Source organism: Nematostella vectensis, chromosome 7 (assembly GCF_932526225.1).
Source record: "Nematostella vectensis chromosome 7, jaNemVect1.1, whole genome shotgun sequence".
NCBI lineage: Eukaryota > Metazoa > Cnidaria > Anthozoa > Actiniaria > Edwardsiidae > Nematostella > Nematostella vectensis.
This window is the reverse complement of record NC_064040.1, coordinates 15,958,013-15,973,977: the sequence shown is the minus strand read 5'-3', so window position 1 is coordinate 15,973,977 and position 15,965 is coordinate 15,958,013. Positions and strand designations below refer to the sequence as shown.

The 15,965-nt window shown below is 41.5% G+C and overlaps 60 non-coding genes across 60 annotated transcripts; all 60 read left to right on the top strand.

The window, feature by feature from the left end:
- Positions 1-188: 188 nt before the first annotated feature.
- Trnav-aac lies at positions 189-261 on the top strand. Its single transcript has one exon. It is a non-coding gene; the product is annotated as a tRNA-Val (tRNA).
- An 80-nt stretch (positions 262-341) lies between these two features.
- On the top strand, positions 342-414 carry Trnav-aac. Its single transcript has one exon. It is a non-coding gene; the product is annotated as a tRNA-Val (tRNA).
- An 81-nt stretch (positions 415-495) lies between these two features.
- Trnav-cac lies at positions 496-568 on the top strand. Its single transcript has one exon. It is a non-coding gene; the product is annotated as a tRNA-Val (tRNA).
- A 319-nt stretch (positions 569-887) lies between these two features.
- Trnav-uac lies at positions 888-960 on the top strand. The gene has a single exon. It is a non-coding gene; the product is annotated as a tRNA-Val (tRNA).
- An 81-nt stretch (positions 961-1,041) lies between these two features.
- Positions 1,042-1,114, top strand: Trnav-cac. Its single transcript has one exon. It is a non-coding gene; the product is annotated as a tRNA-Val (tRNA).
- Positions 1,115-1,433: 319 nt separating this feature from the next.
- On the top strand, positions 1,434-1,506 carry Trnav-aac. Its single transcript has one exon. It is a non-coding gene; the product is annotated as a tRNA-Val (tRNA).
- Positions 1,507-2,123: 617 nt separating this feature from the next.
- Positions 2,124-2,196, top strand: Trnav-aac. The gene has a single exon. It is a non-coding gene; the product is annotated as a tRNA-Val (tRNA).
- An 80-nt stretch (positions 2,197-2,276) lies between these two features.
- Positions 2,277-2,349, top strand: Trnav-aac. The gene has a single exon. It is a non-coding gene; the product is annotated as a tRNA-Val (tRNA).
- A 225-nt stretch (positions 2,350-2,574) lies between these two features.
- On the top strand, positions 2,575-2,647 carry Trnav-aac. Its single transcript has one exon. It is a non-coding gene; the product is annotated as a tRNA-Val (tRNA).
- An 80-nt stretch (positions 2,648-2,727) lies between these two features.
- Positions 2,728-2,800, top strand: Trnav-uac. The gene has a single exon. It is a non-coding gene; the product is annotated as a tRNA-Val (tRNA).
- A 233-nt stretch (positions 2,801-3,033) lies between these two features.
- On the top strand, positions 3,034-3,106 carry Trnav-aac. The gene has a single exon. It is a non-coding gene; the product is annotated as a tRNA-Val (tRNA).
- An 80-nt stretch (positions 3,107-3,186) lies between these two features.
- Positions 3,187-3,259, top strand: Trnav-uac. Its single transcript has one exon. It is a non-coding gene; the product is annotated as a tRNA-Val (tRNA).
- Positions 3,260-3,342: 83 nt separating this feature from the next.
- On the top strand, positions 3,343-3,415 carry Trnav-aac. The gene has a single exon. It is a non-coding gene; the product is annotated as a tRNA-Val (tRNA).
- A 320-nt stretch (positions 3,416-3,735) lies between these two features.
- Trnav-aac lies at positions 3,736-3,808 on the top strand. Its single transcript has one exon. It is a non-coding gene; the product is annotated as a tRNA-Val (tRNA).
- A 231-nt stretch (positions 3,809-4,039) lies between these two features.
- Trnav-aac lies at positions 4,040-4,112 on the top strand. The gene has a single exon. It is a non-coding gene; the product is annotated as a tRNA-Val (tRNA).
- Positions 4,113-4,193: 81 nt separating this feature from the next.
- On the top strand, positions 4,194-4,266 carry Trnav-aac. The gene has a single exon. It is a non-coding gene; the product is annotated as a tRNA-Val (tRNA).
- Positions 4,267-4,347: 81 nt separating this feature from the next.
- Trnav-uac lies at positions 4,348-4,421 on the top strand. The gene has a single exon. It is a non-coding gene; the product is annotated as a tRNA-Val (tRNA).
- A 234-nt stretch (positions 4,422-4,655) lies between these two features.
- Trnav-aac lies at positions 4,656-4,728 on the top strand. Its single transcript has one exon. It is a non-coding gene; the product is annotated as a tRNA-Val (tRNA).
- Positions 4,729-4,960: 232 nt separating this feature from the next.
- On the top strand, positions 4,961-5,033 carry Trnav-uac. The gene has a single exon. It is a non-coding gene; the product is annotated as a tRNA-Val (tRNA).
- Positions 5,034-5,269: 236 nt separating this feature from the next.
- On the top strand, positions 5,270-5,342 carry Trnav-aac. Its single transcript has one exon. It is a non-coding gene; the product is annotated as a tRNA-Val (tRNA).
- Positions 5,343-5,423: 81 nt separating this feature from the next.
- On the top strand, positions 5,424-5,496 carry Trnav-uac. Its single transcript has one exon. It is a non-coding gene; the product is annotated as a tRNA-Val (tRNA).
- Positions 5,497-5,577: 81 nt separating this feature from the next.
- Trnav-cac lies at positions 5,578-5,650 on the top strand. Its single transcript has one exon. It is a non-coding gene; the product is annotated as a tRNA-Val (tRNA).
- A 165-nt stretch (positions 5,651-5,815) lies between these two features.
- Trnav-aac lies at positions 5,816-5,888 on the top strand. Its single transcript has one exon. It is a non-coding gene; the product is annotated as a tRNA-Val (tRNA).
- Positions 5,889-6,054: 166 nt separating this feature from the next.
- On the top strand, positions 6,055-6,127 carry Trnav-uac. Its single transcript has one exon. It is a non-coding gene; the product is annotated as a tRNA-Val (tRNA).
- Positions 6,128-6,209: 82 nt separating this feature from the next.
- Positions 6,210-6,282, top strand: Trnav-aac. Its single transcript has one exon. It is a non-coding gene; the product is annotated as a tRNA-Val (tRNA).
- Positions 6,283-6,445: 163 nt separating this feature from the next.
- On the top strand, positions 6,446-6,518 carry Trnav-uac. The gene has a single exon. It is a non-coding gene; the product is annotated as a tRNA-Val (tRNA).
- Positions 6,519-6,882: 364 nt separating this feature from the next.
- On the top strand, positions 6,883-6,955 carry Trnav-uac. Its single transcript has one exon. It is a non-coding gene; the product is annotated as a tRNA-Val (tRNA).
- A 163-nt stretch (positions 6,956-7,118) lies between these two features.
- Trnav-uac lies at positions 7,119-7,191 on the top strand. Its single transcript has one exon. It is a non-coding gene; the product is annotated as a tRNA-Val (tRNA).
- An 81-nt stretch (positions 7,192-7,272) lies between these two features.
- Positions 7,273-7,345, top strand: Trnav-cac. The gene has a single exon. It is a non-coding gene; the product is annotated as a tRNA-Val (tRNA).
- A 319-nt stretch (positions 7,346-7,664) lies between these two features.
- Positions 7,665-7,737, top strand: Trnav-aac. Its single transcript has one exon. It is a non-coding gene; the product is annotated as a tRNA-Val (tRNA).
- Positions 7,738-7,909: 172 nt separating this feature from the next.
- On the top strand, positions 7,910-7,982 carry Trnav-uac. Its single transcript has one exon. It is a non-coding gene; the product is annotated as a tRNA-Val (tRNA).
- A 164-nt stretch (positions 7,983-8,146) lies between these two features.
- On the top strand, positions 8,147-8,219 carry Trnav-cac. Its single transcript has one exon. It is a non-coding gene; the product is annotated as a tRNA-Val (tRNA).
- Positions 8,220-8,538: 319 nt separating this feature from the next.
- On the top strand, positions 8,539-8,611 carry Trnav-aac. The gene has a single exon. It is a non-coding gene; the product is annotated as a tRNA-Val (tRNA).
- An 80-nt stretch (positions 8,612-8,691) lies between these two features.
- Positions 8,692-8,764, top strand: Trnav-aac. The gene has a single exon. It is a non-coding gene; the product is annotated as a tRNA-Val (tRNA).
- Positions 8,765-8,845: 81 nt separating this feature from the next.
- Trnav-cac lies at positions 8,846-8,918 on the top strand. The gene has a single exon. It is a non-coding gene; the product is annotated as a tRNA-Val (tRNA).
- Positions 8,919-9,237: 319 nt separating this feature from the next.
- Positions 9,238-9,310, top strand: Trnav-uac. Its single transcript has one exon. It is a non-coding gene; the product is annotated as a tRNA-Val (tRNA).
- Positions 9,311-9,391: 81 nt separating this feature from the next.
- Trnav-cac lies at positions 9,392-9,464 on the top strand. The gene has a single exon. It is a non-coding gene; the product is annotated as a tRNA-Val (tRNA).
- Positions 9,465-9,627: 163 nt separating this feature from the next.
- Trnav-uac lies at positions 9,628-9,700 on the top strand. Its single transcript has one exon. It is a non-coding gene; the product is annotated as a tRNA-Val (tRNA).
- Positions 9,701-9,783: 83 nt separating this feature from the next.
- Positions 9,784-9,856, top strand: Trnav-aac. The gene has a single exon. It is a non-coding gene; the product is annotated as a tRNA-Val (tRNA).
- A 617-nt stretch (positions 9,857-10,473) lies between these two features.
- Positions 10,474-10,546, top strand: Trnav-aac. The gene has a single exon. It is a non-coding gene; the product is annotated as a tRNA-Val (tRNA).
- Positions 10,547-10,626: 80 nt separating this feature from the next.
- Positions 10,627-10,699, top strand: Trnav-uac. The gene has a single exon. It is a non-coding gene; the product is annotated as a tRNA-Val (tRNA).
- Positions 10,700-10,926: 227 nt separating this feature from the next.
- On the top strand, positions 10,927-10,999 carry Trnav-aac. Its single transcript has one exon. It is a non-coding gene; the product is annotated as a tRNA-Val (tRNA).
- An 80-nt stretch (positions 11,000-11,079) lies between these two features.
- Trnav-uac lies at positions 11,080-11,152 on the top strand. Its single transcript has one exon. It is a non-coding gene; the product is annotated as a tRNA-Val (tRNA).
- Positions 11,153-11,385: 233 nt separating this feature from the next.
- Trnav-aac lies at positions 11,386-11,458 on the top strand. Its single transcript has one exon. It is a non-coding gene; the product is annotated as a tRNA-Val (tRNA).
- Positions 11,459-11,538: 80 nt separating this feature from the next.
- Trnav-uac lies at positions 11,539-11,611 on the top strand. Its single transcript has one exon. It is a non-coding gene; the product is annotated as a tRNA-Val (tRNA).
- An 83-nt stretch (positions 11,612-11,694) lies between these two features.
- Positions 11,695-11,767, top strand: Trnav-aac. Its single transcript has one exon. It is a non-coding gene; the product is annotated as a tRNA-Val (tRNA).
- A 164-nt stretch (positions 11,768-11,931) lies between these two features.
- Trnav-uac lies at positions 11,932-12,004 on the top strand. The gene has a single exon. It is a non-coding gene; the product is annotated as a tRNA-Val (tRNA).
- An 82-nt stretch (positions 12,005-12,086) lies between these two features.
- On the top strand, positions 12,087-12,159 carry Trnav-aac. Its single transcript has one exon. It is a non-coding gene; the product is annotated as a tRNA-Val (tRNA).
- An 80-nt stretch (positions 12,160-12,239) lies between these two features.
- Trnav-aac lies at positions 12,240-12,312 on the top strand. The gene has a single exon. It is a non-coding gene; the product is annotated as a tRNA-Val (tRNA).
- An 80-nt stretch (positions 12,313-12,392) lies between these two features.
- Positions 12,393-12,465, top strand: Trnav-uac. Its single transcript has one exon. It is a non-coding gene; the product is annotated as a tRNA-Val (tRNA).
- Positions 12,466-12,547: 82 nt separating this feature from the next.
- Trnav-cac lies at positions 12,548-12,620 on the top strand. The gene has a single exon. It is a non-coding gene; the product is annotated as a tRNA-Val (tRNA).
- Positions 12,621-13,153: 533 nt separating this feature from the next.
- On the top strand, positions 13,154-13,226 carry Trnav-uac. The gene has a single exon. It is a non-coding gene; the product is annotated as a tRNA-Val (tRNA).
- A 318-nt stretch (positions 13,227-13,544) lies between these two features.
- Positions 13,545-13,617, top strand: Trnav-aac. Its single transcript has one exon. It is a non-coding gene; the product is annotated as a tRNA-Val (tRNA).
- An 80-nt stretch (positions 13,618-13,697) lies between these two features.
- Positions 13,698-13,770, top strand: Trnav-uac. The gene has a single exon. It is a non-coding gene; the product is annotated as a tRNA-Val (tRNA).
- A 233-nt stretch (positions 13,771-14,003) lies between these two features.
- Positions 14,004-14,076, top strand: Trnav-aac. Its single transcript has one exon. It is a non-coding gene; the product is annotated as a tRNA-Val (tRNA).
- Positions 14,077-14,312: 236 nt separating this feature from the next.
- On the top strand, positions 14,313-14,385 carry Trnav-cac. Its single transcript has one exon. It is a non-coding gene; the product is annotated as a tRNA-Val (tRNA).
- A 619-nt stretch (positions 14,386-15,004) lies between these two features.
- On the top strand, positions 15,005-15,077 carry Trnav-aac. The gene has a single exon. It is a non-coding gene; the product is annotated as a tRNA-Val (tRNA).
- A 226-nt stretch (positions 15,078-15,303) lies between these two features.
- On the top strand, positions 15,304-15,376 carry Trnav-aac. Its single transcript has one exon. It is a non-coding gene; the product is annotated as a tRNA-Val (tRNA).
- Positions 15,377-15,604: 228 nt separating this feature from the next.
- On the top strand, positions 15,605-15,677 carry Trnav-cac. Its single transcript has one exon. It is a non-coding gene; the product is annotated as a tRNA-Val (tRNA).
- A 164-nt stretch (positions 15,678-15,841) lies between these two features.
- Positions 15,842-15,914, top strand: Trnav-uac. Its single transcript has one exon. It is a non-coding gene; the product is annotated as a tRNA-Val (tRNA).
- The last annotated feature ends 51 nt before the right edge of the window (positions 15,915-15,965 follow it).

Below are 15,965 nucleotides of genomic sequence, written 5' to 3'. Positions count from 1 at the left end.
GACACCACATTTAATAGGAGAGTTAATCGTGAAGTTTCCGTAGTGTAGTTTTTATCAAGTTTGCTTCACACGCAGAATAGGTCCCAAGTTCGAGCTCCGCCGGGACATTTTTTAATTTTTTTTGCCGTTGGTGCATCGATATGATGGCATCGAATGAAAACGAATTTATTAGGAGAGAAAATTGTGAAGTTTCCGTAGTGTAGTAGTTATCACGTCTGCCTAACACGCATAAGGTCCCCAGTTCGAGCCTGGGCGGAAACATTTTATTATTTTTTTTGCGGATGGGGTACAATATGATGACATCAAATGACACCGCATTTAATAGGAGAGAAAATCGTGAAGTTTCCGTAGTGTAGTGGTTATCACGTCTGCCTAACACGCAGAAGGTCCCCAGTTCGAGCCTGAGCGGAAACATTTTGTTATTTTTTTTTGCGGATGGGGTACAATATGATGACATCAAATGACACCGCATTTAAAAGGAGAGAAAATCGTGAAGTTTCCGTAGTGTAGTGGTTATCACGTCTGCCTCACACGCAGAAGGTCCCCAGTTCGAGCCTGGGCGGAAACATTATTTAAATTTTTTGCCGTTGGTGCATCCATATGATGACATCGAATAAAACCGCATTTAATTAGGGAGCCTTGGCGGAAGTATTTTGTTATTTTTTTTTTGCGGATGGGGTACAATATGATGACATCAAATGACACCGCATTTAATAGGAGAGATAATCGTGAAGTTTCCGTAGTGTAGTGGTTATCACGTCTACTTTAAACGCAGAAGGTCCCCAGTTCGAGCCTAGGCGGAAAAGTTTTGTTATTTTTTTTTGCGGATGGTGTACAATATGATGACATCAAATGACACCGCATTTAATAGGAGAGAAAATCGTGAAGTTTCCGTAGTGCAGTGGTTATCACGTCTGCTTTACACGCAGAAGGTCCCCAGTTCGAGGCTGGGAGGAAACATTTTGTTATATTTTTTTGCGGATGGGGTACAATATGATGACATCAAATGACACCGCATTTAATAGGAGAGATAATCGTGAAGTTTCCGTAGTGTAGTGGTTATCACGTCTGCATCACACGCAGAAGGTCCCCTGTTCGAGCCTGGGCGGAAACATTATTTTAATTTTTTGCCGTTGGTGCATCCATATGATGACATCGAATGCAACCGCATTTAATTAGGGAGCCTGGGCGGGAATATATATATATTTTTTTTGCGGATGGGGTACAATATGATGACATCAAATGACACCGCATTTAATAGGAGAGATAATCGTGAAGTTTCCGTAGTGTAGTGGTTATCACGTCTTCTTTACACACAGAAGGTCCCCAGTTCGAGCCTGGGCGGAAAAGTTTTGTTATTTTTTTTTTTGCGGATGGGGTACAATATGATGACATCAAATGACACTGCATTTAATACGAGGGAAAATCATGAAGTCTCCGTAGTGTAGTGGTTATCACGTCTGCCTAACACGCAGAAGGTCCCCAGTTCGAGCCTGGGCGGAAACATTATTTAAATTTTTTGCCGTTGATGCATCCATATGATGACATCGAATAAAACCGCATTTAATTAAGGAGCCTTGGCGGAAATATTTTGTTATTTTTTTTGCGGATGGGGTACAATATGATGACATCAAATGACACCACATTTAATAGGAGAGTTAATCGTGAAGTTTCCGTAGTGTAGTTTTTATCAAGTTTGCTTCACACGCAGAATAGGTCCCAAGTTCGAGCTCCGCCGGGACATTTTTATTTTTTGTTTGTTGGTGCATCGATATGATGACATCGAATGAAAACGAATTTATTAGGAGAGAAAATTGTGAAGTTTCCGTAGTGTAGTAGTTATCACGTCTGCCTAACACGCAGAAGGTCGCCAGTTCGAGCCTGGGCGTAAACATTTTTTTTTTTTGCCTATGGGGTACAATATGATGACGTCAAATGACACCGCATTTAATAGGGGAGAAAGTCGTGAAGTTTCCGTAGTGTAGTGTTTATCACGTCTGCTTTACACGCAGAAGGTCAGAAGTTCGAGCCCCGCCGGGACATTTTTTAAATTGTTTTGCCGTTGGTGCATCGATATGATGACATCGAATGAAAACGAATTTAATAGGAGAGAAAATTGTGAAGTTTACGTAGTGTAGGGGTTATCACGTCTGCCTAACACGCAGAAGGTCCCAAGTTCGAGCCTGGGCGTAAACATTTTATTACTTTTTTTGCGGATGGGGTAAAACATGATGACATCAAATGACACCACATTTAATAGGAGAGATAATTGTGAAGTTTCCGTAGTGTAGTGGTTATCACGTCAGCCTAACACGCAGAAGGTCCCCAGTTCGAGCCTGGGCGGAAACATTTTTTTTTGCCTATGGGGTACAATATGATGACGTCAAATGACACCGCATTTAATAGGGGAGAAAGTCGTGAAGTTTCCGTAGTGTAGTGTTTATCACGTCTGATTACACGCAGAAGGTCCCAAGTTCGAGCCCCGCCGGGACATTTTTTAAATTTTTTTGCCGTTGGTGCATCGATATGATGACATCGAATGAAAACGAATTTAATAGGAGAGAAAATTGTGAAGTTTACGTAGTGTAGGGGTTATCACGTCTGCCTAACACGCAAAAGGTCCCCAGTTCGAGCCTGGGCGGAAACATTTTATTATTTTTTTTGCGGATGGGGTACAATATGATGACATCAAATGACACCGCATTTAATAGGAGAGAAAATCGTGAAGTTTCCGTAGTGTAGTGGTTATCACGTCTGCTTTACACGCAGAAGGTCCCCAGTTCTAGCCTGGGCTGAAACATTATTTTAATTTTTTTGCCGTTTGTGCATCCATATGATGACATTGAACAAAATCGCATTTATAGAAGAGTTAATCGTGAAGTTTCTGTAGTGTAGTTTTTATCAAGTTTGCTTCACACGCAGAAGGTCGCAAGTTCGAGCCCCGCCGGGACATTTTTTAAATGTTTTTGCCGTTGGTGCATCGATATGATGACATCGAATGAAAACGAATTTAATAGGAGAGAAAATTGTGAAGTTTCCGTAGTGTAGTGGTTATCACGTCTGCCTAACACGCAGAAGGTCCCCAGTTCGAGCCTGGGCGGAAACATTTTATTATTGTTTTTGCGGATGGGGTACAATATGATGACATCAAATGACACCGCATTTAATAGGAGAGAAAATCGTGAAGTTTCCGTAGTGCAGTGGTTATCACGTCTGCTTTACACGCAGAAGGTCCCCAGTTCGAGGCTGGGAGGAAACATTTTGTTATTTTTTTTTTTGCGGATGGGGTACAATATGATGACATCAAATGACACTGCATTTAATAGGAGGGAAAATCATGAAGTCTCCGTAGTGTAGTGGTTATCACGTCTGCCTAACACGCAGAAGGTCCCCAGTTCGAGCCTGGGCGGAAACATTATTCAAATTTTTTGCCGTTGGTGCATCCATATGATGACATCGAATAAAACCGAATTTAATTAGGGAGCTTGGGAGGAAATATTTTGTTATTTTTTTTTTTTGCGGATGGGGTACAATATGATGACATCAAATGACACCGCATTTAAAAGGAGAGAAAATCGTGAAGTTTCCTTAGTGTAGTGGTTATCACGTCTGCTTTACACGCAGAAGGTCCCCAGTTCGAGCCTCGGCGGATACATTTTGTTATTTTTTTTGAGGATGGGGTACAATATGATGACATCAAATGACACCGCATTTAATAGGAGAGATAATCGTGAAGTTTCCGTAGTGTAGTGGTTATCACGTCTGCCTAACACGCAGAAGGTCCCCAGTTCGAGCCTGGGCGGAAACAAAGTTTTTTTTTTGCCTAAGGGGTACAATATGATGACGTCAAATGACACCGCATTTAATAGGGGAGAAAGTCGTGAAGTTTCCGTAGTGTAGTGTTTACCACGTCTGCTTTACACGAAGAAGGTCCCAAGTTCGAGCCCCGCCGGGACATTTTTTTAAATTTCTTTGCCGTTGATGCATCGATATGATGACATCGAATGAAAACGAATTTAATAGGAGAGAAAATTGTGAAGTTTCCGTAGTGTAGTGGTTATCACGTCTGCCTAACACGCAGAAGGTCCCCAGTTCGAGCCTGGGCGGAAACATTTTATTATTTTTTTTTGCGGATGGGGTACAATATGATGACATCAAATGACACCGCATTTAATAGGAGAGAAAATCGTGAAGTTTCCGTAGTGTAGTGGTTATCACGTCTGCCTAACACGCAGAAGGTCCCCAGTTCGAGCCTGGGCGGAAACATTTTATTATTTGTTTTTGCGGATGGGGTACAATATGATGACATCAAATGACACCGCATTTAATAGGAGAGAAAATCGTGAAGTTTCCGTAGTGTAGTGGTTATCACGTCTGCTTTACACGCAGAAGGTCCCCAGTTCGAGCCTGGGCGGAACATTATTTTAATTTTTTTGCCGTTTGTGCATCCATATGATGACATCGAATAAAACCGCATTTAATAGGAGAGTTAATCGTGAAGTTTCTGTAGTGTAGTTTTTATCAAGTTTGCTTCACACGCAGAAGGTCTCAAGTTCGAGCCCCGCCGGGACATTTTTTAAATTTTTTTTTGCCGTTGGTGTATCGATATGATGACATCGAATGAAAACGAATTTAATAGGAGAGAAAATTGTGAAGTTTCCGTAGTGTAGTGGTTATCACGTCTGCCTAACACGCAGAAGGTCCCCAGTTCGAGCCTGGGCGGAAACATTTTATTATTGGTTTTGCGGATGGGGTACATTATGATGACATCAAATGACACCGCATTTAATAGGAGAGAAAATCGTGAAGTTTCCGTAGTGCAGTGGTTATCACGTCTGCTTTACACGCAGAAGGTCCCAAGTTCGAGCCCCGCCAGGACATTTTTAATTTTTTTTGCTGTTGGTGCATCGATATGATGACATCGAATGAAAACGAATTTAATAGGAGAGAAAATTGTGAAGTTTCCGTAGTGTAGTGGTTATCACGTCTGCCTAACACGCAGAAGGTCCCCAGTTCAAGCCTGGGCGGAAACATTTTATTATTTTTTTTTGCGGATGGGGTACAATATGATGACATCAAATGACACCGCATTTAATAGGAGAGATAATCGTGAAGTTTTCGTAGTGTAGTGGTTATCACGTCTGCCTCACACGCAAAATGTCCCCTGTTCGAGCCTGGGCGGAAACGTTTTGTTATTTTTTTTTTGCGGATGGGGTACAATATGATGACATCAAATGACACTGCATTTAATAGGAGAGAAAATCGTGAAGTGTCCGTAGTGTAGTGGTTATCACGTCTGCCTAACACGCACAAGGTCCCCAGTTCGAGCCTGGGCGGAAACATTTTATTATTTTTTTTTGCGGATGGGGTACAATATGATGACATCAAATGACACCGCATTTAATAGGAGAGAAAATCGTGAAGTTTCCGTAGTGTAGTGGTTATCACGTCTGCTTTACACGCAGAAGGTCCCCAGTTCGAGCCTGGGCGGAAACATTTTGTTATTTTTTTTTGCGGATTGGGTACAATATGATGACATCAAATGACACCGCATTTAATAGGAGAGATAATCGTAAAGTTTCCGTAGTGTAGTGGTTATCACGTCTGCCTCACACGCAGAAGGTCCCCAGTTCGAGCCTGGGCGGAAACATTATTTTAATTTTTTGCCGTTGGTGCATCCATATGATGACATCGGATGTAACCGCATTTAATTAGGGAGCCTGGGCGGAAATATATATATATATTTTTTTTACGGATGGGGTACAATATGATGACATCAAATGACACCGCATTTAATAGGAGAGATAATAGTGAAGTTTCCGTAGTGTAGTGGTTATCACGTCTGCCTAACACGCAGAAGGTCCCCTGTTCGAGCCTGGGCGGAAACATTATTTAAATTTTTTGCCGTTGGTGCATCCATATGATGACATCGAATAAAACCGAATTTAATTAGGGAGCCTGGGAGGAAATATTTTGTTATTTTTTTTTTTGCGGAAGGGGTACAATATGATGACATCAAATGACACCACATTTAATAGGAGAGATAATCGTGAAGTTTCCGTAGTGTAGTGGTTATCACGTCTGCTTTACACGCAGAAGGTCCCCAGTTCGAGCCTGGGCGGAAACATTTTGTTATTTTTTTTTTGCGGATGGGGTACAATATGATGACATCAAATGACACCGCATTTAATAGGAGAGATAATCGTGAAGTTTCCGTAGTGTAGTGGTTATCACGTCTGCCTAACACGCAGAAGGTCCCCTGTTCGAGCCTGGGCGGAAACATTATTTAAATTTTTTGCCGTTGGTGCATTCATATGATGACATCGAATAAAACCGAATTTAATTAGGGAGCCTGGGAGGAAATATTTTGTTATTTTTTTTGCGGATGGGGTACAATATGATGACATCAAATGACACCACATTTAATAGGAGAGTTAATCGTGAAGTTTCCGTAGTGTAGTGGTTATCACGTCTGCTTTACACGCAGAAGGTCCCCAGTTCGAGCCTGGGCGGAAACATTTTGTTATTTTTTTTTGCGGATGGGGTACAACACCGCATTTAAAAGGAGAGAAAATCGTGAAGTTTCCTTAGTGTAGTGGTTATCACGTCTGCTTTACACCCAGAAGGTCCCCAGTTCGAGCCTAGGCGGAAAAAATTTGTTATTTTGTTTTTGAGGATGGTGTACAATATGATGACATCAAATGACACCGCATTTAATAGGAGAGAAAATCGTGAAGTTTCCGTAGTGTAGTGGTTATCACGTCTGCCTAACACGGAGAAGGTCCCCAGTTCGAGCCTGTGCGGAAAGATTTTTTTTTGCCTATGGGGTACAATATGATGACGTCAAATGACACCGCATTTAATAGGGGAGAAAGTCGTGAAGTTTCCGTTGTGTAGTGGTTATCACGTCTGCTTTACACGCAGAAGGTCCCAAGTTCGAGCCTGGGCGGAAACATTATTTAATTTTTTTTGGCGTTGGTGCATCCATATGATGACATCGAATAAAACCGAATTTAATTAGGTAGCTTGGGAGGAAATATTTTGTTATTTTTTTGCGGATGGTGTACAATATGATCACATCAAATGACACCGCATTTAATAGGAGAGGAAATCGTGAAGTTTCCGTAGTCTAGTGGTTATCACGTCTGCTTTACACGCAGAAGTTCCCCAGTTCGAGCCTGGGCGGAAACATTTTGTTATTTTTTTTTGCGGATGGGGTACAATATGATGACATCAAATGACACCGCATTTAATAGGAGAGATAATCGTGAAGTTTCCGTAGTGTAGTGGTTATAACGTCTGCCTCACACGCAGAAGGTCCTCAGTTCGAGCCTGGGCGGAAACATTATTTAATTTTTTTGCCGTTGGTGCATCCATATTATGACATCGAATAAAACCGCATTTAATTAGGGAGCCTTGGCGGAAGTATTTTGTTATTTTTTTTGCGGATGGGGTACAATATGATGACATCAAATGACACCACATTTAATAGGAGAGTTAATCGTGAAGTTTCCGTAGTGTAGATTTTATCAAGTTTGCTTCACACGAAGAATAGGTACCAAGTTCGAGCTCCGCCGGGACATTTTTTATTTTTTTTTTGCCGTTGGTGCATCGATATGATGACATCGAATAAAAACGAATTTATCAGGAGAGAAAATTGTGAAGTTTCCGTAGTGTAGTGGTTATCACGTCTGCCTAACACGCAGAAGGTCCCCTGTTCGAGCCTGGGCGGAAACATTATTTAAATTTTTTTGGCGTTGGTGCATCCATATGATGACATCGAATGCAACCGCATTTAATTAGGGAGCCTGGGCGGGAATATATATATATATATATTTTTTTTTTGCGGATGGGGTACAATATGATGACATCAAATGACACTGCATTTAATAGGAGAGATAATCGTGAAGTTTCCGTAGTGTAGTGGTTATCACGTCTGCTTTACACGCAGAAGGTCCCAAGTTCGAGCCTGGGCGGAAACATTATTTAAATTTTTTTGGCGTTGGTGCATCCATATGATGACATCGAGTAAAACCGAATTTAATTAGGTAGCTTGGGAGGAAATATTTTGTTATTTTTTTTGCGGATGGTGTACAATATGATGACATCAAATGACACAGCATTTAATAGGAGAGATAATCGTGAAGTTTCCGTAGTGTAGTGGTTATCACGTCTGCCTCACACGCAGAAGGTCCCCAGTTCGAGCCTGGGCGAAAACATTATTTAAATTTTTTGCCGTTGGTGCATCCATATGATGACATCGAATAAAACCGCATTTAATTAGGGAGCCTTGGCGGAAGTATTTTGTTATTTTTTTTTGCGGATGGGGTACAATATGATGACATCAAATGACACCACATTTAATAGGAGAGTTAATCGTGAAGTTTCCGTAGTGTAGTTTTTATCAAGTTTGCTTCACACGCAGAATAGGTCCCAAGTTCGAGCTCCGCCGGGACATTTTTTAATTTTTTTTGCCGTTGGTGCATCGATATGATGGCATCGAATGAAAACGAATTTATTAGGAGAGAAAATGGTGAAGTTTCCGTAGTGTAGTAGTTATCACGTCTGCCTAACACGCATAAGGTCCCCAGTTCGAGCCTGGGCGGAAACATTTTATTATTTTTTTTGCGGATGGGGTACAATATGATGACATCAAATGACACCGCATTTAATAGGAGAGAAAATCGTGAAGTTTCCGTAGTGTAGTGGTTATCACGTCTGCCTAACACGCAGAAGGTCCCCAGTTCGAGCCTGAGCGGAAACATTTTGTTATTTTTTTTTGCGGATGGGGTACAATATGATGACATCAAATGACACCGCATTTAAAAGGAGAGAAAATCGTGAAGTTTCCGTAGTGTAGTGGTTATCACGTCTGCCTCACACGCAGAAGGTCCCCAGTTCGAGCCTGGGCGGAAACATTATTTAAATTTTTTGCCGTTGGTGCATCCATATGATGACATCGAATAAAACCGCATTTAATTAGGGAGCCTTGGCGGAAGTATTTTGTTATTTTTTTTTTGCGGATGGGGTACAATATGATGACATCAAATGACACCGCATTTAATAGGAGAGATAATCGTGAAGTTTCCGTAGTGTAGTGGTTATCACGTCTACTTTAAACGCAGAAGGTCCCCAGTTCGAGCCTAGGCGGAAAAGTTTTGTTATTTTTTTTTGCGGATGGTGTACAATATGATGACATCAAATGACACCGCATTTAATAGGAGAGAAAATCGTGAAGTTTCCGTAGTGCAGTGGTTATCACGTCTGCTTTACACGCAGAAGGTCCCCAGTTCGAGGCTGGGAGGAAACATTTTGTTATATTTTTTTGCGGATGGGGTACAATATGATGACATCAAATGACACCGCATTTAATAGGAGAGATAATCGTGAAGTTTCCGTAGTGTAGTGGTTATCACGTCTGCATCACACGCAGAAGGTCCCCTGTTCGAGCCTGGGCGGAAACATTATTTTAATTTTTTGCCGTTGGTGCATCCATATGATGACATCGAATGCAACCGCATTTAATTAGGGAGCCTGGGCGGGAATATATATATATTTTTTTTGCGGATGGGGTACAATATGATGACATCAAATGACACCGCATTTAATAGGAGAGATAATCGTGAAGTTTCCGTAGTGTAGTGGTTATCACGTCTTCTTTACACACAGAAGGTCCCCAGTTCGAGCCTGGGCGGAAACGTTTTGTTATTTTTTTTTTTGCGGATGGGGTACAATATGATGACATCAAATGACACTGCATTTAATAGGAGGGAAAATCATGAAGTCTCCGTAGTGTAGTGGTTATCACGTCTGCCTAACACGCAGAAGGTCCCCAGTTCGAGCCTGGGCGGAAACATTATTTAAATTTTTTGCCGTTGGTGCATCCATATGATGACATCGAATAAAACCGCATTTAATTAGGGAGCCTTGGCGGAAATATTTTGTTATTTTTTTTGCGGATGGGGTACAATATGATGACATCAAATGACACCACATTTAATAGGAGAGTTAATCGTGAAGTTTCCGTAGTGTAGTTTTTATCAAGTTTGCTTCACACGCAGAATAGGTCCCAAGTTCGAGCTCCGCCGGGACATTTTTATTTTTTGTTTGTTGGTGCATCGATATGATGACATCGAATGAAAACGAATTTATTAGGAGAGAAAATTGTGAAGTTTCCGTAGTGTAGTAGTTATCACGTCTGCCTAACACGCAGAAGGTCGCCAGTTCGAGCCTGGGCGTAAACATTTTTTTTTTTTGCCTATGGGGTACAATATGATGACGTCAAATGACACCGCATTTAATAGGGGAGAAAGTCGTGAAGTTTCCGTAGTGTAGTGTTTATCACGTCTGCTTTACACGCAGAAGGTCAGAAGTTCGAGCCCCGCCGGGACATTTTTTAAATTGTTTTGCCGTTGGTGCATCGATATGATGACATCGAATGAAAACGAATTTAATAGGAGAGAAAATTGTGAAGTTTACGTAGTGTAGGGGTTATCACGTCTGCCTAACACGCAGAAGGTCCCCAGTTCGAGCCTGGGCGTAAACATTTTATTACTTTTTTTGCGGATGGGGTAAAACATGATGACATCAAATGACACCACATTTAATAGGAGAGATAATTGTGAAGTTTCCGTAGTGTAGTGGTTATCACGTCAGCCTAACACGCAGAAGGTCCCCAGTTCGAGCCTGGGCGGAAACATTTTTTTTTTGCCTATGGGGTACAATATGATGACGTCAAATGACACCGCATTTAATAGGGGAGAAAGTCGTGAAGTTTCCGTAGTGTAGTGTTTATCACGTCTGATTTACACGCAGAAGGTCCCAAGTTCGAGCCCCGCCGGGACATTTTTTAAATTTTTTTGCCGTTGGTGCATCGATATGATGACATCGAATGAAAACGAATTTAATAGGAGAGAAAATTGTGAAGTTTACGTAGTGTAGGGGTTATCACGTCTGCCTAACACGCAAAAGGTCCCCAGTTCGAGCCTGGGCGGAAACATTTTATTATTTTTTTTGCGGATGGGGTACAATATGATGACATCAAATGACACCGCATTTAATAGGAGAGAAAATCGTGAAGTTTCCGTAGTGTAGTGGTTATCACGTCTGCTTTACACGCAGAAGGTCCCCAGTTCTAGCCTGGGCGGAAACATTATTTTAATTTTTTTGCCGTTTGTGCATCCATATGATGACATTGAACAAAATCGCATTTATAGAAGAGTTAATCGTGAAGTTTCTGTAGTGTAGTTTTTATCAAGTTTGCTTCACACGCAGAAGGTCGCAAGTTCGAGCCCCGCCGGGACATTTTTTAAATGTTTTTGCCGTTGGTGCATCGATATGATGACATCGAATGAAAACGAATTTAATAGGAGAGAAAATTGTGAAGTTTCCGTAGTGTAGTGGTTATCACGTCTGCCTAACACGCAGAAGGTCCCCAGTTCGAGCCTGGGCGGAAACATTTTATTATTGTTTTTGCGGATGGGGTACAATATGATGACATCAAATGACACCGCATTTAATAGGAGAGAAAATCGTGAAGTTTCCGTAGTGCAGTGGTTATCACGTCTGCTTTACACGCAGAAGGTCCCCAGTTCGAGGCTGGGAGGAAACATTTTGTTATTTTTTTTTTTGCGGATGGGGTACAATATGATGACATCAAATGACACTGCATTTAATAGGAGGGAAAATCATGAAGTCTCCGTAGTGTAGTGGTTATCACGTCTGCCTAACACGCAGAAGGTCCCCAGTTCGAGCCTGGGCGGAAACATTATTCAAATTTTTTGCCGTTGGTGCATCCATATGATGACATCGAATAAAACCGAATTTAATTAGGGAGCTTGGGAGGAAATATTTTGTTATTTTTTTTTGCGGAAGGGGTACAATATGATGATATCAAATGACACTGCATTTAATAGGAGAGAAAATCGTGAAGTGTCCGTAGTGTAGTTGTTATCACGTCTGCTTTACACGCAGAAGGTCCCCAGTTCGAGCCTGGGCGGAAACATTTTGTTATTTTTTTTTTGCGGATGGGGTACAATATGATGACATCAAATGACACCGCATTTAATTGGAGAGATAATCGTGAAGTTTCCGTAGTGTAGTGGTTATCACGTCTGCCTAACACGCAGAAGGTCCCCAGTTCGAGCCTGGGCGGAAACATTATTTAAATTTTTTGCCGTTGGTGCATCCATATGATGACATCGAATGAAAACGAATTTAATAGGAGAGAAAATTGTGAAGTTTCCGTAGTGTAGTGGTTATCACGTCTGCCTAACACGCAGAAGGTCCCCAGTTCGAGCCTGGGCGGAAACATTTTATTATTGTTTTTGCGGATGGGGGACAATATGATGACATCAAATGACACCGCATTTAATAGGAGAGAAAATCGTGAAGTTTCCGTAGTGCAGTGGTTATCACGTCTGCTTTACACGCAGAAGGTCCCCAGTTCGAGGCTGGGAGGAAACATTTTGTTATATTTTTTTTGCGGATGGGGTACAATATGATGACATCAAATGACACCACATTTAATAGGAGAGATAATCGTGAAGTTTCCGTAGTGTAGTGGTTATCACGTCTGCCTCACACGCAGAAGGTCCCCTGTTCGAGCCTGGGCGGAAACATTATTTTAATTTTTTGCCGTTGGTGCATCCATATGATGACATCGAATGCAACCGCATTTAATTAGGGAGCCTGGGCGGGAATATATATATATTTTTTTGAGGAAGGGGTACAATATGATGACATCAAATGACACCGCATTTAATAGTAGAGATAATCGTGAAGTTTCCGTAGTGTAGTGGTTATCACGTCTGCTTTACACACAGAAGGTCCCCTTTTCGAGCCTGGGCGGAAACGTTTTGGTTTTTTTTTTTTTGCGGATGGGGTACAATATGATGACATCAAATGACACTGCATTTAATAGGAGAGAAAATCGTGAAGTGTCCGTAGTGTAGTGGTTATCACGTCTGCCTAACACGCAGAAGGTCCCCAGTTCGAGCCTTTTTTGCCGTTGGTGCATCCATATGATGACATCGAATGTAACCGCATTTAATTAGGGAGCCTGGGCCGAAATATATATTTTTTTTTTTTGCGTAAGGGGTACAATATGATGACATCAAATGACACCACATTTAATAGGAGAGCTAATCGTTAAGTTTCCGTAGTGTAGTGGTTATCACGTCTGCTTTACACGCAGAAGGTCCCCAGTTCGAGCCTGGGCCGAAACATTATTTTAATTTTTTTCCGTTAGTGCATCCATATGATGACATCGAATAAAACCGAATTGAATTAGGGAGCTTGGGAGGAAATATTTTGTTATTTTTTTTTTGCCTATGGGGTACAATATGATGACGTCAAATGACACCGCATTTAATAGGGGAGAAAGTCGTGAAGTTTCCGAAGTGTAGTGTTTATCACGTCTGCTTTACACGCAGAAGGTCCCAAGTTCGAGCCCCCCCGGGACATTTTTTAAATTTTTTTGCCGTTGGTGCATCGATATGATGACATCGAATGAAAACGAATTTAATAAAAGAGAAAATTGTGAAGTTTACGTAGTGTAGGGGTTATCACGTCTGCCTAACACGCAGAAGGTCCCCAGTTCGAGCCTGGGCGGAAACATTTTATTATTTTTTTTGCGGATGGGGTACAATATGATGACATCAAATGACACCGCATTTAATAGGAGAGAAAATCGTGAAGTTTCCGTAGTGTAGTGGTTATCACGTCTGCTTTACACGCAGAAGGTCCCCAGTTCTAGCCTGGGCGGAAACATTATTTTAATTTTTTTGCCGTTTGTGCATCCATATGTTGACATCGAATAAAATCGCATTTATAGGAGAGTTAATCGTGAAGTTTCTGTAGTGTAGTTTTTATCAAGTTTGCTTCACACGCAGAAGGTCCCAAGTTCGAGCCCCGCCGGGACATTTTTTAAATGTTTTTGCCGTTGGTGCATAGATATGATGACATCGAATGAAAACGAATTTAATAGGAGAGAAAATTGTGAAGTTTCCGTAGTGCAGTGGTTATCACGTCTGCCTAACACGCAGAAGGTCCCCAGTTCGAGCCTGGGCGGAAACATTTTATTATTGTTTTTGCGGATGGGGTACAATATGATGACATCAAATGACACCGCATTTAATAGGAGAGAAAATCGTGAAGTTTCCGTAGTGCAGTGATTATCACGTCTGCTTTACACGCAGAAGGTCCCCAGTTCGAGGCTGGGAGGAAACATTTTGTTATATTTTTTTTTGCGGATGGGGTACATTATGATGACATCAAATGACACCGCATTTAATAGGAGAGATAATCGTGAAGTTTCCGTAGTGTAGTGGTTATCACGTCTGCCTCACACGCAGAAGGTCCCCTTTTCGAGCCTGGGCGGAAACATTATTTTAATTTTTTGCCGTTGGTGCATCCATATGATGACATCGAATGCAACCGCATTTAATTAGGTAGCCTGGGCGGGAATATATATATATTTTTTTGCGGATGGGTTACAATATGATGACATCAAATGACACCGCATTTAATAGGAGAGATAATCGTGAAGTTTCCGTAGTGTAGTGGTTATCACGTCTGCCTAACACGCAGAAGGTCCCCAGTTCGAGCCTTTTTTGCCGTTGGTGCATCCATATGATGACATCGAATGTAACCGCATTTAATTAGGGAGCCTGGGCCGAAATATATATATACATTTTTTTTTTGCGTAAGGGGTACAATATGATGACATCAAATGACACCACATTTAATAGGAGAGCTAATCGTGAAGTTTACGTATTGTAGTGGTTATCACGTCTGCTTTACACGCAGAAGGTCCCCAGTTCGAGCCTGGGCCGAAACATTATTTTAATTTTTTGCAGTTGGTGCATCCATATGATGACATCGAATAAAACCGAATTTAATTAGGGAGCTTGGGAGGAAATATTTTGTTATTTTTTTTTTTCTGAAGGGGTACAATATGATGACATCAAATGACACCACATTTAATAGGAGAGATAATCGTGAAGTTTACGTAGTGTAGTGGTTATCACGTCTGCCTAACACGCAGAAGGTCCCCAGTTCGTGCCTGGGCGGAAACATTTTTTTTTGCCTATGGGGTACATTATGATGACGTCAAATGACACCGCAATTAATAGGGGAGAAAGTCGTGAAGTTTCCGTAGTGTAGTGTTTATCACGTCTGCTTTACACGCAGAAGGTCCCAAGTTCGAGCCCCGCCAGGACATTTTTTAAATTTTTTTGCCGTTGGTGCATCGATATGATGACATCGAATGAAAACGAATTTAATAGGAGAGAAAATTGTGAAGTTTCCGTAGTGTAGTGGTTATCACGTCTGCCTAACACGCAGAAGGTCCCAAGTTCGTGCCTGGGCGGAAACATTTTTTTTTTGCCTATGGGGTACAATATGATGACGTCAAATGACACCGCAATTAATAGGGGAGAAATTCGTGAAGTTTCCTTAGTGTAGTGATTATCACGTCTGCTTTACACGCAGAAGGTCCCAAGTTCGAGCCTGGGCGGAAACATTTTATTATTTTTTTTTGCGGATGGGGTACAATATGATGACATCAAATGACACCGCATTTAATAGGAGAGATAATCGTGAAGTTTCCGTAGTGTAGTGGTTATCACGTCTGCCTCACACGCAGAAGGTCCCCAGTTCGAGCCTGGGCGGAAACATAATTTTAATTTTTTGCCGTTGGTGCATCCATATGATGACATCGAATGCAACCGCATTTAATTAGGGAGCCTGGGCGGGAATATATGTATATATATTTTTGCGGATGGGGTACAATATGATGACATCAAATGACACCGCATTTAATAGGAGAGATAATCGTGAAGTTTCCGTAGTGTAGTGGTTATCACGTCTGCTTTACACACAGAAGGTCCCCAGTTCGAGCCTGGGCGGAAACATTTTTTTTTTTCGCGGATGGGGTACAACATGATGACATCAAATGACACCAC